We start from the raw sequence: 15,757 nt of genomic DNA, 5'->3' as shown, positions 1-15,757 counted from the left end.
ATCAGTGTACTGCTTTGTTTCGATAATTTACGAATAGTTTGCATGTCTGTCGGCTATGTAGCGGGACCTTGAGCACTTCAGGGCGAGTTTTTTTGTATCAGTGTCATAAATGAAGTACGAAATCCATCCCAAAATAAATGGTTCCAAAATAAATAAAGTACACTACTTTCGCTCTCCAGCAGCACAGTACAGGCTGAGTCCTTTTCCCATTAATCCGTAGGAAGCGATGGCGGTTGGATGACTTAGGTTATTGGAGGTAGCCCAAGTTACCTATTTTCCCTGCCAAAATTGGAACTTCTACTATTTTCTGGGGAGGGGTAAGGGGGAGGGGGTGGGGATAAGGAGATGGTGTTAGGTTAGTGGAGGTAGTGCAACTGACCTTTTTTCCTAGCAAAATTTAAACTCCCCACCATGACGTCACTGTGATGTTGCCACGTCTATCGCCGCAATCTTGGATCCGCCATCTTGAATAAATTTGGCAACAATGCAGAGTGGGGTGACACTGACCTTGTCCCGCTACTAACAAGATGCTATTTATTGTACTTTATGTTCTTGGAATAATCACTGTTTCTATTTTGCTTTTTATTTTTTCACATTTCAGTACAACTTCTTTCTGTTTTCATGCTTTATCTGTGTCCACTTTTTGATGTGCTATCCACTGGGCCATCTTACCACTAAATCAGAGCGGGGTGCGATGTGAAGTCCCTTGTGAGTAATATGTAAGCTACTGAATGCCTCATTCAGTGGAGAGAAATTAATGAAAATTGTGGAGGTATTACTTTCCAGCGCGCCCTTGTACCTACGATTTCATCACAAATTTTAGCAGGAAAAAGCAACGTGCCTAAGGCTAAACTGAAATGTAAGTGGAAATACCTTCCTTCAGACACGTAAGAAACAATCAGAACTAACTTGAAACATACAATCTATGCAGCTGAAAACATTCTGTCTTTATTTCTCCAAACAGTTACTTGTTGCATTGTTTTACTAATAGCTACGCTGTTGAGCAATAAAAAGGTATATTTTCTTTCCTGGGCGCATTATTTTCACAGGAAACAAAACCTTTTCCCCAGCACAAAGTTTTTCAATGTGATTAAAAAAGACAGTCTGAAAACAGTTTTTAAGTCAACGAGTAACTAGAATCTGCCACAATTTTGCAGTTAAGTAACTCAAGTATCACAGTGCGTCAATGTATTTGAGGAATACTTTCATCTGAGGATGGATGTAGAAAAAATTAGTTTTATTATGTGACTTTTTTTTAGTATAACGTCGTTCAATATTTATGATAACTGTAATTTTTTGTAAATTGCTATGGGATGAAACTGTGGAGGTCATCGGTCCCTAGGCTTACACGCTACTTCATACAACTTAAACTAACGCTAAGGACAACACACACACCCATGCCCAATGGAGGACTCGAACCTCCGACGGGGGCAGCCGCGCGAAACGCGGCAAGGCGATTCTTAGCGCACCGCTACCCCGCACTACTGTGATTTCTCTAACAAAACTAAATCACCTGAATGGTACATTCACAAATTCTATCTCAGTGACTTAATTTTTAATCGAAGATTACGACGGTACCGGTCACTACACATTGAAATTTGAATAGTTTGGCTCGAGCCTCCACGTGCTAAAGCACGAAAATATATATTTCGTTACACTCACCTTAATTGAGTGGGCTAGAGATGTGACTGGTCTCGATGTCTGGCTACGTTTTTAGTCATAGGGTACGAGTTCAAACCTATCGTAAACTCAGTTTTTAAGCTGAAATAAAATTTAACGCAATGCAGGCAGGCATTGCGGTGAAATTTAAAATATTGAGTCACTGACGTTGATTTATAATTTGAACAGGTAGTTTATTTTTCTTCAGTATATTGAGTAATACTTAAAATGCAGTCTGAGGGACTTTTACGTATGGACGGCCGTTAATAACTGATGCTACAACAGTTAACTATTGATTTGTCGCGATAACGACACTCGACAGTCTGTTCACACTTCACAAAATACAATGTTATCTGCTGTCCTAATCCACTATATTGCGCTCCTCTTGATCGCATTCGAACATCGCTAGATACATACTTGTACCCGAACGTGGCTACCAACCCACTGCCACCCCCAAATGGGCGGCATATTCGTGTCTTAGCGTCGCTCAAACCCAACTGTATTGTCCTCAAAGATGACCGCCCTATCCACCCCCGAAACGACTGCATAACTCGAAACAATGTTTGACAAAAATTACTAATATTCTAAAACTAAGCACAAAAACACACAAGATATATTGAAAAATATGGAGATTTTCTGGGAAATAACAATCTAAAGTCTAATTTTTTGTAACTGCCACCGTTTATTCACAAATAATGTTGTTGTGGGGTGATTTTGCTTTTTCTTGATTTTTGATACCAAACATTAATAAACAAATAAAAATACATACTTGATTACTCATCTACCTCCTTAAACTTCAGAATGCTGCCGCTAGTTTCGTCTCTTTAAATTTATTTATTACAAAAAACACGTTTTCTCTCAGTCGAATCCCATATGCCGACCTCTCATTCAAAAATGGTACACACTGTGCTAAATAGGCTATTATTGCTCGATGCAGCTCTACTAGCCGCACCCGTAAACATTTTGTTCATGTTAATCAGTCAAAGCATCGCCGAGATTTTAGCTTTTGAGCTTTCACGTATTTACAGTTTCTAAGACAACAACAACTTTTAAACTTTTATATATTTTTGTGGTGCATCTAGATAATTTAGCTTTACATATTTTTCTGTCCATGAGTGCCAACTCGCACCTCCGTGTCACTAATAGTTTTGTTTTTGTCAATTTTTCTCTGGAATATAAATTTCTCCAAGCGCCAAATTCGGCCATACCGTATTTGCCCCTGCCGAGCGTCCGCTCAGGTTTTTCCAAGACCGCGTAAACGCTAGCCGCTCTCCACGGTCCGGTAGCAACCCCCAGCCACGTGCTCTGCGGCGGGAAACTGCCGCTCTAAACTCCCGCCACAGCTTGTGCGCTCACAAGACGTCAAAATAATATTAAAAAACCATAAAAATTTTGTATCAATATGTTGAATATATTGTGCCTTGTAAGAACACACCAGTCCTCTAATGTGAGCAGCGCTTCGCCAGTTTCAACGGTAACTTTTCATGTATCACAAGTAACATTTTTAACGATAAATATTTGAAAAAAACTGTAATGCATATTGTCTGCGCGTTCACTCAAGACTAAATGGCAATAGGTCTACAGAGAGTCACACAAGTGCCCGTAGAGAGAATCTACATTGTTTTTATACTCATGAGGTAAGGAGGTGTAAACTGGCTAGTAGCCGAAGTAAATATTACTAACATTTTGTGGCTATATTGGTTGTTACTCGACCGTGATTGGATGTTACAATTTATAAACAGCCTTTATAGAAACCGCTAGCAGTCGCTTAATGTGGTGGTTCCTGTGGTTAAATCTGATGATCGTAATTCCAGGCGAAGTTAAATGGCAGTGGTGATAAGAATATCTCTTGAAATTTTGGCCCTTTTAAATGAGATTTAAGTGTTGGAGAAAAGTGACATTTTGGGTATTAACAACAGATCAGAACTCTCATTCATATTATTCTAGAAAGACTGAAGCTACAGTACTTAAGTGTTTGTACCAATCGTTTAGTTACTGTAGAACGCGGGAGAAGAGAAACAACTCGGCAATGTTATGAGAGTCAAGATGTTAACTGCATAGATTTTCAGTTGTGCTACATTATGTGATCAAAAGTATACGGACACACCCAAAAACACACGTTTTTCATAATAGGTGCATTGTGCTGCCACCTACTGCCAGGTACTCCTTATCAGTGACCTCAGTAGTCAGACATCGTGAGAGAGCAGAATGGGGCGCTGCGCGGAACTCATGGTCTTCGAATGTGGTCAGGTGATTTTGTGTCACTTGTGTCATACGTCAGTACATGAGATTTCCACACTCCTAAACATCTGTATGTCCACTGTTTCCGATGTGATAGTGAAGTGAAAAAAAGTGAAGCGACACGTACAGCACAAAAGCTTACTGGACGACCTCGTCTGCTGACTGACAGAGACCGCCGACAGTTGAAGAGGGTCGTAATGTGTAATAGGCAGACACATATCCGGACCATCACACCGGAATTCCAAACTGCATCAGGATCCACTGAAAATACTACGACAGTTAGGGGGGAGACGAGAAAACTTGGATTTCATGGTCGAGCGGCTGCTCATAAGCCACACATCACGCTGGTAAATGCCAAACGACGCCTCAATTGGTGTAAGGAGCGTGAACATTGGACAATTGAACAGTGGATAAACGTTGTGTGGAGTGACGAATCACGATACACAATGTGGCTATCCGATGACAGGGTATGGGTATGACGAATGCCCGATGTACATCATCTGCCAGCGTGTGTAGTGCCAACAGTAAAATTCGGAGGCGGTGGTGTTATGGTGTGGTCATGTTTTTCATGGAGGGGGCTTGCAACCCTTGTTGTTTTGAGTGGCACTATCACAGCACAGGCCTACATTGATTCTTTAAGCACCTTCTTGCTTCCCACTGTTGAAGAGCAATTCGGGGATGGCGATTGCATCTTTCAATACGATCGAGCACCTATTCGTAATGCACGGCCTGTGGCGGAGTGGTTATATAATAATAACATCCCTGTAATGGACTGACCTGCACAGAGTCCTGACCTGATTGCTATAGAACACCTTTGGGATGCCGGCCGGTGTGGCCGAGCGGTTCTAGGCGCTTCAGTCCGAAACCGCGCGACCGCTACGGTCGCAGGTTCGAATGCTGCCTCGGGCATGGATGTGTGTGATGTCCTTAGGTTAGTTAGGTTTAAGTAGTTATAAGTTCTAGGGGACTGATGACCTCAGATGTTAAGTCCCATAGTGCTCAGAGCCAGAGCCACCTTTGGGATGTTTTGGAACGCCTACTTCGTGCCAGGCCTCACTGACCGACATCGATACCTCTCCTCAGTGCAGCACTCCGTGAAGAATGGGCTGCCATTCCCCAAGAAACCTTCCAGCACTTGACTGAACGTGTGCCTGCGAGAGTGGAGGCTGTCATCAAGGCTAAGGGTCGGCCAACACCATATTGAATCATTTTCAGCCAGGTGTCCGAATACTTTTGATCACATATTGTATGTCAATTTCTTCTATCGCTTCTTTGTGAATTGTTGCTAGATAATCTATATTGACGCTTAGAGTCACGCAACAGTTCTTTGACATCAGTATCACGGTTTGCAGCAGTTACTCATCATGAAATTAGACACCTCAACCTGTAGTCTCACACCGTGGAAATGAGGATGTGCATGAATATTTAGATCAGCAGTCCGTAACCTTGTGCTCTGAGTCCTCATTGTATTCGACCGAGTGGGGTGGTGCAGCGTTAATCACTCGAGAGAAGCAGACTTCAAATTCCCCTCCGACCATCTAGAGGTCTTTTCTTTCTATCGATGAAGTAGGATACCAAGATTGTTACTTCGCAAAGGACACAACCAAAGACGTTCCCAATCCGAAATTGTGTTCCTCTTCTTACGACTTCGTCGTTCAAGAGATTTCAAATCTAATCTTCATTCTTCTTTTTTCTATGTCTTCAGTTTTTTTTAACTTCGTAAGTATTTGCAAATGACGAAGAATACTGTAAAATATCTTGGAAGAGAGGTTCGCAAGCGACATAGACTGTGTTCCTGTTAAATGAGATTTATTTTTCTTTTGTCTTAAACACTTAGACACATATGGAACACTTGGCAGTTAAATCACTGCAACAACTTTTATGCATATTAGCAATAAAACAGATGCAACATACCTATATGGTAAATTGGACAGCAAAATTTGTAATGCAGCAGATTGTAACATGACAGGTAGTAATAAACAGTAGAAAGGGATAATAAAAAGGAACAATATTGGGAACAGTAAGATGGGCAATTGAATGCACATTAAAATCAGCAGTAACAAGAACATCAAAATGAACAATAAAACTATTAACAGAAGGAACGATACATTTATACTAAATAGTTTACAATGAAATGCAAACATAATGGTTAAGTACTAAGCCAGCCACCCAGGAAATTGCAGCATCTTTCACTTCATATAGATCTGTTTTTGGTCCTTGGTACGCCCCCGATGTGGCAGTGTCGTCCATTGTCTGTCGCAGACCAGCATTGTCACACTCAAGACTTGAGGATTTACTGCATTTGTACAGAAGGTCGTGACAAACTGCATGTGATGTTCGAATCCCGTTAAGAGCTTCCTGTTGTCGGCAGGAAAGTTCGAAGTGGTCCAGCTAATCGTCAAATTAGCAGGTCTTCAGTCTATCCGCCACTACGCGTTCATCTTGAAGTATGTGTCTGTTAGCTGCTCCTCTAAGACTAGTGGAGTTTCCTGGGCATATATCTTTTAGGTGATATATGAGGATTATCCTTATTCACTCGCAATTCTCTTCAGTTCAGATCAAGAAGCCATGTCTGCGGAGTAGAGATGGGGAAATGTACCTGAGCACAGATAACCACAACATTCACTGATGATATCGTGTTGTGTAATTTGGCATCTAGTTTCATTACAAGGCTACTATTCAACCACACAGAGGAGCTGTATTCCGCATAGGAATATACAAGTCATAGAGCAGAAACTCTCAGTGTGGAAGCACGTGTTCCCCACCTGCTGCCACACAACTTGTACGGGATGTTGTTGCATGTGTTGACTTTAGCCGGCCTCTGTGGCCGAGCTGTTCTAGGCGCTTCAGTCTGGAACCACGCTGCTGCTCCGGTCGCAGGTTCGAATCCTGCCTCGGACATGGATGTGTGTGATGTCCTTAGGTTAGTTGGGTTTAAGTAGTTCTAAGTCTAGAGGACTGATGACCTCAGATGTTGTCCCATAGTGCTTAGAGCCATTTTCTTTTTTGTTGACTTTGGGTGGCGTTGCTTCCAGGTGTTTCCTAGACGACAGGATACGATTCAGTATGACGCCAAGTTACTTAAGAAACTGATTATGGGGAAGCATTTTACTGTTGAAGTTTATTTTGGTAGATTTTGCGGCTTCTCTATTATTCTGGTAAAATCAAGTTGTTTCCGTTTTGCTTGTGCTGAAAAGTGTACAATTTTCCAGAAACTTTAAGATCTTTTGAAAAGAGACTGTCAACATGTTCTATCCGTTTGGTTTGTTCAGCTATGGCCAGGCCGTTGGCAAAAACCCAAGTATATGTTATTTTGGTTTTGGAGTGTCTGACATATACTCTGAAGAAGATGACTGAATAATACCGTGTTCCAGATGGAAACATACCACCTTTAGGAGCATACCTGACAGAATTTTAATAAACTATTGAAAGAGAGAAAAAACGTGTAATGTACACTTACAAGGAACCCACTGGACTCGAGGTTCCAAGTTCATTTGAAAGAGTCGTGTTAATAGTTATGACAGGAAAAATATTAGCCGCTAATGACTCACCAGGTGGATCACGAGGGCGACAGAAAATGAGTGTCCGCGTGGTGCAGAGATCAGCCTTCTATGGGATGTATGTAATACATTTCACAATAATCAAAAAATGTTCAAAACAAACCACAGAGTTGTACCATGAACACCGAATGAAAAATGGCACTCCACAGTGATCACAAAGGTTCGCACCATCAAGATCGAAGGCAAACTCATGGGAAGTTACAAACCGTGCAGGACGTTCAGCTGAGTTTCAGCTCTTAAAGAATGCACACAGAATCATATTGGTGTAACGGGATAATGAGAATTGACGGAACGTGATGGCATGCAACCGAATGCGAAATATTCTGCCTGGAGCTTATCGTCCAGATGGCTGTCCTTTAAGGCGTAACCGCAGATATTGCCATAATATGTTTTATAGGCATGGAAAAAAGAAACAGCCAGAGACATTTTGTTCATCGGTTCCAGATGATATAAATTGCATGTCACACACGTTTCAGGAGGTATAACTTGCTCTAAAGGAAAATGATTGTTACATGCAGACCAGGAATCAGGCAAAAGCCAGTAATTTTAACCAGCTATTGGCCTAAAGCTCATACCATAATTGCGGTTCTCTTACGCCTATTTTGCCACTCTTGGTGGCTGTGACGTAAATATTCCCTAATGCCTTTACAAGATCACACACACGAGAAAGAATCGTAGAGAGCAACTTCTCGCAGCACAATAAGTAAATTTCAATGCAAATTTACAGTCCAGATTAACGGTTGACTTAATTGTTTACGATTCCATTAAGGCATTGATGTTAGTTGATCTTAATACAACTCTCTTGGCAACTCTAATTTCTAGGGTTATTTTCATATGAATTTCCTCTTCAATTCCCGATTGGTCGGAGTTGAAAACAAATTCCTTATGGGACGATGTGATAGGTTTTTTTCTCTCTTCAACAAATTTTCGGTGCAATTCCGCAATATGCTGTGCATCTTCAAGGTGTCGCTTTGTTTGTAATTTCGTTATCTTACGTCTTTCAATACTGTACCACTCTTTGTAATTATGCTTCCCCTGAAATTACTGTGACCTATGTAGCAAGCAATCTGATGTGCATGACGTAGTAGGTCATTATCATGCATATCCAGTGAACTGTATCGAGCATCGTTGAAACGCGCAAACACCAGTACGTCTTGTCCTCCCTTGAACATCTATAGTTTTACTTATGTACTATACGGTCATATTGCTGCGGACTTACTAGAAATCTTTCATAAATTTCCATTTACTTTGCTGCAGATGATCTTCCATGTATGTTATTATGTTTAGCACCCGCTCCTTGGACAACGTCTGTCGTTTACTATTCTTCACTGGAGACTGGATTTGTTCCCCGTCTGTCAAGGCTGATGAACTGTATGGCCCGACACCTGCTTCAGTATCACTTTCACTGGTTAAGCACGTATCGTTATCACTGTACTCCTCATGTACATTGTCGTATACGAGGCACCACATTCCCGTGACTCATCTTACAAAACGCTGACGTTTCATCTGCCACTTCTTTCTCACTCTGCGAAATTCCTTGGGTTCCCTTCTGAAGAAATATCAACTTCGTCAGGTGTTGTTGTAGATATAGTGCAATGCTTGCTTTGTTTATCGTTGACAGTGTTCTACTTTGTATCAACACCACTATCACTGTGGCATTGTTGTGTGTTATTAGTCAACTAAGCAGTTAAACTCTTCTCTGAAGCCTCATGCTGTGCTCACCACTGGATACCTCCCGTCCAGCCCTCTTTTGCTATTGCAGCCAGTATTGTTGTTGCATGGTGGACAATAAATGGGGCGTCGAATGCCGTAAACATCACGTATTTTGCGACCTCGCACTTAACGGGTTCCTTGTTATCACCAGAGTGTACTTTTCTCACGGTAAATGTAAATGTCGTGTGACTAGGGCTCTCGTCGGGTAGACCGTTCGCCGGGTGCAAGTCTGTCGATTTGACGCTACTTCGGCGACTTGCACGTCCATGAGGATGGAATGATGGTGACTAGGACGACACAACACCCAGTTCCTGAGCGGAGAAAATCTCCGACCAAGCCGGGAATCGAACCCGGGTCCTTAGGATTGACATTCTGTCGCGCTTTCCACTCAGCTACCGGGGACGGACTTTCACTCGGTGACATTCCACGTTACTCTCGTGGAGAAACTGAATAAATCCTCACTAGCCATTTTCTGACTTTTTATATGTATTTATTGGTGCAAATCACTCAGACTCATCTTCATATGGTTCCGCTTAATCTATTACTCTATCATTTTTAGAGGTTTCGCTCTGAGACCAAATATGTTGTACTATAAATTCGATATAATAAAAACCACTTAATCTGTTATTGTGTCATTTTGGATATTTCGCTTCTGAGACCGAATATGTCGTGAAATTCGATATGCTAAATCATGTTGAATCAATATCATGTTCAGTTCTCAGTCGTTTTGAAACATTACTCATATTAGCTCTACCTTTGCTTAACACTAAAATAAATGATTACAGATACAGATTATGGCACCAAAAAACTCTCACACATATGCTTGACTTGCAAGTTATCCAGATTAAAAAAGATCCTTTAGAGCATCACCTTTGGATTTAAACAAACGAAACTGCAACATATACTTTATTGTATTAAATATTTCACACTCAGGTGACACTGTCGTTGTGTTCCCCACAGGCAGTTCGCTTAGTCTTTGTGAATACTAATTCGCTTCCTAAACATATAATCAGAGTTATCCGGCATCTCTCATAATTAATCGGAAAATCTTCTGGGATTACTACTGCTTGTAGAAATATGAGCTCCCTTTCTGAGATCCACTAACTCCCTTTCGTTGAGCCGCACCAAATGTTTATCATTTTATTATCTTGCTTCGTGTACACGTTCTTTAGGACCTGTGCCTCATAATCTGCCTATATTTCACGTTGTATACGGAGCCTACAGTGGATGCCATTCTCCCTACTTGTGCCTCCTTTGCAATTAGCGGCACATTCACGGGCGACCTTCTGCGCGGATTAAACGTGGGACGAGCCCCATTGTTCTCGGTTCTTCAGTCAAGAGGACTGCGCAGTATTCGTGGACAACGATCTCCCAAGCATCCAGAAGTATTTCAGCAGCCGGTAGGCGCTAGTGACGCACCCCAAAAATCTCTTCTCATGACGTGAACTACAAGACTGTAACTAAAAACTGGAAAAAATATTTTGCATTCGTGCAACGTAGACACGAACAATAATTTCTTTGTCGTCTATGCCTCCATCTGTGACAGCAGTCATGCGTTTTAATAACAGGCACTGTGCGAGTATGCTACCTGCCCAAAACATTTAGTCAGTCGAGGGAGTTTGTAATTTTTCTTCCTTCTCATATTTCGTGGTGTCGCGTGAACTTGGACACGGCAGTCGCGGTCAGAATCCACGCACTCTTTAGTTAGGCTATTTTACTAGCTACCAGTTTTTAAATAGAAATTCGTCAATGGAATAGAAGGAATTATTCAGGAGTAATGATTAAAAGTTAGATTATAAACTTGCTCCGCCGCCTCTCAGTCATTTTATGTTCTTGGGAAAAAGATGAAAAATTTTCAGTGCTGCGTACTGAACTTATCTCTGACCCGCTGTCAGCTTTAAGAATGGACAATAAAGGTCATTCTTCCTTCTAGTGTCGTACATATGCACACCACTGTCCTCCTCAAATTATGATGGATTATTTATGTCGAATTTCGATAGTGAATATGTGTATTGTGGAGAAGAAGTTAAAATGCCTAGCTTCTTGAAGACCGTAGATGAACATCACATATTATTCTTACTGCTCGCTTTTGCGCAATCAGTACATTCTTTCCAGCTGATGAGTTAACCCAGAAGATTATCCCGTACAACATTATTAAGGTGGAAATATGCAGAATACGTCAGGAGGCTGAAACGTTTGTTTTCAAGATTAGCAATTATACAAAGAACAAAAGTAGCTGAGACTAATTGTTTGAGAAGCTCAGTAATATGCTTCTTCCAAATCGAGTTTACATCAGTATGTACACCCGGAAATTTGGAGCATTCTACCCTATTTACTGACTACTGCTCATGTGCTATATCAATTTTTGGTATAACTCTATTTGTTGTGCAGAAGCGAAAATGGCCTGTTTTATCAAAATTTAGGGAGAGTCCATTTTCAGAAAATCACGTAATAATTCTAAGGAAAATATCATTTACTCTCTCTTCTCTTGCTTTCTCTTTAATAGGATAGGATCGTTATACCACTAGAATAGTTTGAAAAAAGTACCAGTTTTGGTTGTTGAATGTTAAGTGGGAGGTCATTCACGTGAATAAGGAATGGGACTGGACGAAAAATCGAATGCTGAGGGAAACCCTTTGTGATTTTTTTTATGCCAGTCACTTAAATTTTCTACTTTTCCGACATTGTCTGAATTATCCATCACAACCTTTTGCATTCTTTGAAGCCAAACCAACTGTGTGAAAGCCATCGGTACCACATGACTTGAGTTTTTTTACGAGAGTATCATGATATACACAATCCATAGCCATCGATAAATTATCTGGGAGTACGCATTAGGAGTGATTTAAAATGGAATGATCATATAAAGTTGATCGTTGCTAAAGCAGATGCCACAGCGAGATTCATTAGAAGAATCCTAAGGAAATGCAATCTGAAAACAAAGGAAGTAGGTTACAGTACGCTTGTTCGCCCACTGCTTGAATACTCCTCAGCAGTGTGGGATCCGTACCAGATAGGGTTGATAGAAGAGATAGAGAAGATCCAACGGAGAGCAGCGCGCTTCGTTACAGGATCATTTAGTATTCGCGAAAGCGTCACGGAGATGATAGATAAACTGCAGTGGAAGACTCTGCAGGTGAGACGCTCAGTAGCTCGGTACAGGCTTTGGTTAAAGTTTCGAGAACATACCTTCACCGAAGAGTCAAGCAGTATATTGCTCCCTCCTACGTATATCTCGCGAAGAGACCATGAGGATAAAATCAGAGAGATTAGATCCCACACAGAAGCATACCGACAATCCTTCTTTCCACGAACAATACGAGACTGGAATAGAAGGGAGAACCGATAGAGGTACTCAAGGTACCCTCCGCCACACACCGTCAGGTGGCTTGCGGAGTATGGATGTAGATGAAGGATCACAAAAAATACCAACTCGCAATATATTATTATTTAAGGCTTTCATTATTTGATGAGTGACTGGACAAACGGTATTCTCGTTCGAGCAATTTTTCTGGAATGCAAACCGTTAAATGCTAAGTAAACTAATTCCACTTAAATGTGTGATTACTCTTGAGCACATTACTTTTTCAACTATTTTTGAAAAGCTGTCATTACGAAAATTTGATGATAATTATTTAAGTCTGTCGTGTCACATTTCTTGTTGTGGTTGTTGTGGTCTTCAGTCCTGAGACTGGTTTGATGCAGCTCTCCATGCTACTCTATCCTGTGCAAGCTTCTTCATCTCCCAGTACTTACTGCAACTTACATACTTCTGAATCTGCTTAGTGCATTCATCTCTTGGTCTCCCTCTACGATTTTTACCCTCCACGCTGCCCTCCAGTGCTAAATTTGTGATCCCTTGATGCCTCAAAACATGTCCTATCAACCGGTCCCTTCTTTTTGTCAAGTTGTGCCACAAACTCCTCTTCTCCAGAATTCTGTTCAATACCTCCTCATTAGTTATGTGATCTACCCATCTAATCTTCAGCATTCTTCTGTAGCACCACATTTCGAAAGCTTCTATTCTCTTCTTGTCCAAACTATTTATCGTCCATGTTTCACTTCCATACATGGCTACACTCCATACAAATACTATCAGAAACGACTTCCTGACACTTAAATCTATACTCGATGTTAACAAATTTCTCTTCTTCAGAAACGATTTCCTTGCCATTGACAGTCTACATTTGATATCCTCTCTACTTCGACCATCATCAGTTATTTTACTCCCTAAATAACAAAACTCCTTTATTACTTTAAGTGTCTCATTTTCTAATCTAATTCCTTCAGCACCACCCGATTTAATTTGACTACATTCCATTATCCTCGTTTTGCTTTTGTTGATGTTCATCTTATGTTCTCCTTTCAAGACACTGTCCATTCCGTTCAACTGCTCTTCCAAGTCCTTTGCTGTCTCTGACAGAATTACAATGTCATCGGCGAACCTCAAAGTTTTTATTTCTTCTCCATGAATTTTAATACCTACTCCGAATTTTTCTTTTGTTTCCTTTACTGCTTGCTCAATATACAGATTGAATAACGTCGGGGAGAGGCTACAACCCTGTCTCACTCCCTTCCCAACCACTGCTTCCCTTTCATGCCCCTCGACTCTTATAACTGCCATCTGGTTTCTGTACAAATTGTAAATAGCCTTTCGCTCCCTGTATTTTACCCCTGCCACCTTCAGAATTTGAAACAGAGTATTCCAGTTAACATTGTCAAAAGCTTTCTCTAAGTCTACAAATGCTAGAAACGTAGGTTTGCCTTTTCTTAATCTTTCATCTAAGATAAGTCGTAAGGTAAGTATTGCCTCACGTGTTCCAACATTTCTGCGGAGTCCAAACTGATCTTCCTCGAGGTCCGCTTCTACCAGTTTTTCCATTCGTCTGTAAAGAATTCGCGTTAGTATTTTGCAGCTGTGACTTATTAAACTGATAGTTCGGTAATTTTCACATCTGTCAACACCTGCTTTTTTTGGGATTGGAATTATTATATTCTTCTTGAAGTCTGAGGGTATTTCGCCTGTCTCATACATCTTGCTCACCAGATGGTAGAGTTTTGTTATGACTGGCTCTCCCAAGGCCGTCAGTAGTTCTAATGGAATGTTGTCTACTCCCGGCGCCTTGTTTCTACTCAGGTCTTTCAGTGCTCTGTCAAACTCTTCACGCAGTATCTTATCTCCCATTTCGTCTTCATCTACATCCTCTTCCATTTCCATAATATTGTCCTCAAGTACATCGCCCTTATATAAACCCTCTATATACTCCTTCCACCTTTCCGCCTTCCCTTCTTTGCTTAGAACTGGGTTTCCATCTGAGCTCTTGATATTCATACAAGTGGTTCTCTTCTCTCCAAAGGTCTCTTTAATTTTCCTGTAGGCGGTATCTATCTTACCCCTAGTGAGATAAGCCTCTACATCCTTACATTTGTCCTCTAGCCATCCCTGGTTAGCCATTTTGCACTTCCTGTCGATCTCATTTTTGAGACGTTTGTATTCCTTTTTGCCTGCTTCATTTACTGCGATTTTATATTTTCTCCTTTCATCAATTAAATTCAATATTTCCTCTGTTACCCAAGGATTTCTACTAGCCATCGTCTTTTTACCTACTGGATCCTCTGCTGCCTTCACTACTTCATCCCTCAGAGCTACCCATTCTTCTTCTACTGTATTTCTTTCCCCCATTCCTGTCAGTTGTTCCCTTATGCTCTCCCTGAAACTCTGTACAACCTCAGGTTTAGTCAGTTTATCCAGGTCCCATCTCCTTAAATTCCCACCTTTTTGCAGTTTCTTCAGTAATAATCTGCAGTTCAAAACCAATAAATTGTGGTCAGAGTCCACATCTGCCCCTGTAAATGTCTTACAATTTAAAACCTGATTCCTAAATCTCTGTCTTACCATTATATAATCTATCTGATACCTTTTAGTATCTCCAGGATTCTTCCATGTATACAACCTTCGTTTATGATTCTTGAACCAAGTATTAGCTATGATTAAGTTATGCTCTGCGCAAAATTCTACCAGACGGCTTCCTCTTTCATTTCTTCCCCCCAATCCATATTCACCTACTATGCTTCCTTCTCTCCCTTTTCCTACTGCCGAATTCCAGTCACCCATAACTATTAAATTTTCGTCTCCCTTCACTACCTGAATAATTTCTTTTATGTCATCATACATTTCATCAATTTCTTCGTAATGTGCAGAGCTAGTTGGCATATAAACTTGTACTACTGCAGTAGGTGTGGGCTTCGTGTCTATCTTGGCCACAATAATGCGTTCACTATGCTGTTTGTAGTAGCTTAGCCGCACTCCTATTTTTTTTATTCATTATTAAACCTACTCCCACATTACCCCTATTTGATTTTGTATTTATAACCCTGTATTCACCTGACCAAAAGTCTTGTTCCTCCTGCCACCGAACTTCACTAATTCCCTCTATATCTAACTTTAACCCATCCATTTCCCTTTTTAAATTTTCTAAACTATCTGCCCGATTGAGGGATCTGACGTTCCACACTCCGATCCGTAGAACGCCAGTTTTCTTTCTCCTGATAACGACGTCCTCTTGAGTAGTCCCTGCCCGGAG

Source organism: Schistocerca serialis, chromosome 4 (assembly GCF_023864345.2).
Source record: "Schistocerca serialis cubense isolate TAMUIC-IGC-003099 chromosome 4, iqSchSeri2.2, whole genome shotgun sequence".
NCBI classification, from domain to species: Eukaryota; Metazoa; Arthropoda; class Insecta; order Orthoptera; family Acrididae; genus Schistocerca; species Schistocerca serialis.
This window is presented reverse-complemented; position numbering follows the sequence as displayed.